This window comes from Amblyomma mixtum, chromosome 7 (assembly GCF_055824585.1).
Source record: "Amblyomma mixtum isolate Tamu chromosome 7, ASM5582458v1, whole genome shotgun sequence".
Taxonomy (NCBI): domain Eukaryota; kingdom Metazoa; phylum Arthropoda; class Arachnida; order Ixodida; family Ixodidae; genus Amblyomma; species Amblyomma mixtum.
Window position 1 is genome coordinate 22,205,787 of NC_143018.1, and position 4,071 is coordinate 22,209,857.

The 4,071-nt window shown below is 44.4% G+C and overlaps 1 long non-coding RNA gene across 1 annotated transcript; it reads left to right on the top strand.

Annotated features, from left to right (window-relative positions):
* Window positions 1–1,616: 1,616 nt before the first annotated feature.
* Window positions 1,617–2,220, top strand: LOC149335244 (uncharacterized). Its single transcript, XR_016284477.1, has 2 exons — window positions 1,617–1,712; window positions 1,743–2,220. It is a non-coding gene; the product is annotated as an uncharacterized LOC149335244 (long non-coding RNA).
* Window positions 2,221–4,071: the final 1,851 nt, after the last annotated feature.

A 4,071-nucleotide genomic window follows, 5' to 3' on the forward strand; every position in this document is an offset into this window, starting at 1 on the left:
CTCGTACTACTTGGCGTATAACCTCCCGCAGGTTATCGTTGTTAGCGGCGTCCAGGCAGTTTGCTGAAAAAACGCGCTGCTGGCGCTCATATTGGCGGGCTCAGGCGTCAAGTGTTTTTTCCATCGTGGAGGCCTCTTCTATGAATTCCGCCACGGTTTTCGGTGGGTTCCGTACGAGGCCGGCAAAGAGTTGTTCTTTAACTCCTCGCATGAGCAGCTTTACTTTTTCTTCTTCCTTCATGTTTGCGTCGGTACGCCGGAAGAGACGCTTCATTTCCTCAGTGTACACAGCAACGGTCTCGTTTGGGCGTTGTATGCGAGACTGTAGCAGCTGCTGTGCTCTCTCCTTTCGCACGACGTTCGTGAAGGTCTTTAGAAGCTGCTCCTTGAAGGTTTCCCAGTTCGTGAGGTTAGCTTCCTCATTCTCAAACCAGACTTTTGCTGGTCCCTCCAAGGCGAAGAACACGTACCTACGTTTCGTGGCATTGTCCCAGTTGTTGAAGATCGCCACACGGTCGAACTGCTCCAGCCATTCTTCGGGGTCGGTGCCAGGCGAAGCGTCGAAGGTTGGTGGCACCCGGGGCTGCTGAAGAATGATTGGAGTCATCGTCTGGGGCAAGCTCATGGTAGATGTTGCTGCTGGCTTTCGCTTCCGGGTAGGGTCCGGCAGAATCCCGAACTCAGGTTCGTCCCCTTGCAGGCGTCGGCTTGCGCGGTGCACTGGACTCAGGTCCTGCGGTAGATGACTCAAAGGGCTGGCGTCTCGACTTGTAGGGGGTGTCCGGAACATGGGAGGCTACCCCGCACCTCCACCAGATGTCACGTTATAGTGACGTCCGTCCAGCGGTCAGGAAGACACCAACAAGTCTCGTAAACGAAGCTCTTTATTTGGGCTGACTTGCGCCCTCAAAATAACTGAATCACTCGGTGGCGGCGTAAGCAACAAACGTGCTCGTCGGTCGTCGAACTACGAATGTCCGCCGCTCGCGGCATCGCTCAATTTAAAGCCGGCAAGGAAACTTCCAGATAACAGGTCAAGATCATCTACGGTAATCTGGAAAAACCTAGATGCAGCCCTTCATGGCTGCGATCAATCGAGATTAGTCTGGTCGCTTCTCGCGCCACGAACAAAAGTGATAACAACCCTTTCCTGCAGCCTTGAGCGTGAACGAACAAACACTACAATGATACGTGGCAATATTGCCCACGTACTAAGTAGTAAATTGCATGGGGATTTTTTGAAATGTTGAAGATGCTCTGCCTCGTTCGAAGTTCCCTGGAATCGTTTACCTTGCTACGATTAATTCGGTCTACATCGGGGAGACAGCTAGAAACATACCCAGGCATCTGAAAGCGTCGCAGTGATGTCGGCAGGAATCGAACAGTTGCTGTGGCAGAACATGCACAACCAGGGCATGAAATTGCTTGGGAGAATGTGGAAATATTTGCCACTGAAAGAAATTTGTAAGTGTGGCTGCACCTGGAGTCCTTTATAATATAGATGATGCTTAAGACAGTCATCAGAACAAAGGGAAACCTTCACCAGGCATATGCAAAGTCATTGCCCTGAGTTAAGGAGCTGCCTTTTCATGACCGGTACTTCATTTTGAACAAGCAACCTGTTAGGGTTCTGCAATGTCAATCAACATGTTCGACATGGTCAGTGACCAAAGTTTCATTCTACTATTAAGGCAAAATGGAAACTTCACGACGTGTGCCCTATGCACCGAAGCTAACAGCAGTTGTGCCCTAAGCCCACAATATATTCCACAATTAACGTCAAAAAGGTGGCCAGCAGGTTCGGAATCCTCAATTGTTTTGTACCACTTCTCTCAAGCTGTCTTGCCTGAATCCACACACATTTTGTGTTAGAAATATATGGGTGGCAGAAAAGACATTACAAACTATTGGTGTTCTGCATTGGTGTTCTGTGGGAATACTTAAATCTGTCAGTAGATAATGCTAGATGGCGTGGCAATGGAGTATACCCCACCCCCCCTTTAAGACACATTCATTTACCTATGAGATTGAACGTCTTTTAAGAGATTAGGGTACCGGTTATAATAGCATAGACATGATGGCACGTGAACAACTTTCATAACTGGCTTGTCTTTTGAATTTCTTATTTAATTGCAGTATTGCTTGGCATTGAAGCCATACTAATAATGATTCATTTCCTGTGTACAGTGCTTCAGCCAGGAAATAAATTGATTGGTTGCAGCTCTTTTCCCATGTTTTCCTTCCTTGTTTGTGTGCTTAAACTACTCAAACTGATATGCTTTCTTCAATTCTAAGTCAACTTTCTCAATAATAACTCACCTTGTAAGCAATGCATATAAGCAGAAGTAATTCACAAGGCACATTTCACTTGGCCGTAAGTGTCACAAGGACTCAAAATAGGCAACTTTGTATTTGTTAGCAGCAAGGAAAACCCTTTTTTCGTTGTAATAAATCTTGCTACTGTGTAGATATTTCTGTATGTTAGTTGCTGTTGAAATGAGGTCCTCGACGTGAGCATGGTCGGCCGCAATTTCATGGCACTTTGTGCACTGCTAACTTCGTGCTTCTGCTAACAAGGTTTGTTGAAGTGCTGTTCAAAGAGCTGGGATCATGTATTGTTGGCACCAGCTTAGCGAGAACCACTGGAACCTTGCAGAAGCACAATGAGTCCTTCAACTGGGGTTATTTGATCTTGCAGTTTAGTGATCATTTTAATGTTGCATAGTTGTAATTCAGCTCTTGCTGTCTTATTAATATGAGTAGTAGACACCTTTGACCATGCCCCGAAATCTCAACTTTACAATCCAGAGGTATGGACACGTTATACAAAAAGAGTTTCAAATTGTGCTTCTAGGTATTGCATGTTTCGAGAAAATTTTTTACCAGGTTTAGCATTGGCAGAGCAGCAAAGGCGGGTATTAAATTTGAATCAAAATAGTTATTTTACCACACATTCTAAAATTGTCTGCAATTCTTGTTAAAATTTGGGAGTGATATTTGGATGGCAAGATGTTTTTAACATTTAAAATGCCCTTTTCTTGGCGCCAAATTTGTCACAACAATATTGATATTTCTGTTGCTTTACTATAATTTTTCCTTCTTTTTACTATTCAGTTGCAACACTACAGACAGTCTTGTTTTCTGTTTTACAACTCCTATTTCTTTCCTCTGGATTTTTAGCTTTTCACGAGCCCTACATTTCATCACATAATGACCACATATTTAAAGTCTGTGTTCTCGCATGTCATATATTCATTTTTTCCACACACCAGTAACGACTGGAACTACTTTGTTGCCTTTGTCACTGTGATCGTCAATAACATCGCCTTCAAGAAAGCTGCAACTGATTTGTTCTGTTAATAATTTGTTCTGTTCACCCATTTCTCTAAATAATGCCCTTGAGCCTTGAGAGTGGATAAGTAAGGTGATGGAACGAAATATTTTAACGCATAATTTCTTTAAATTGAAATTGGATTTTCTTTTCATGCAAAGAGGGAGCAGCCACAAAAAGCTACTGCTGTCAGTGGCTTGACAAGGTGACCCAACAGGTGATGGCAAATGCAGTGTATATACCGAAACACTGAATGAAAAGCATGGGCAAGCCGCCATGGTGACTTAGGGGTTGTGGTGCTCAGCTGCTGACCTGAAAGATGCGGGCCTGATCTCGGTCTTGTTGGCCTCAATTCAATGAAGGCGCAATGCTAGAGGCCTTTTGTGCTGTGCGATGTCGGTGCACGTTAAAGAACCCCAGGTGGTCGAAATTATCCACAGCCCGCCACTACGGTGTCCCTCATAGCCTTAGTCGCTCTGGGACGTACGATAAACCGCATAAAGCCAAACCATAGACAAGCATGGGCTCATTCTACTTGGTCATAAACTGCACACACATACTCATTACAGCATATTGAACAGCAGAACAAAAGCAAGTGGTCAACTGTCCTATATACGGTACAAAAAAGAAGTAGGTCAATGAGCAGCATTATTTAAAGACGTGGGGTGAAGCAACAAATCATCCATTTAATTTATACAAAGGGAAGAAAGTTGATATATGGCACCCACCAAGCTAAAGAA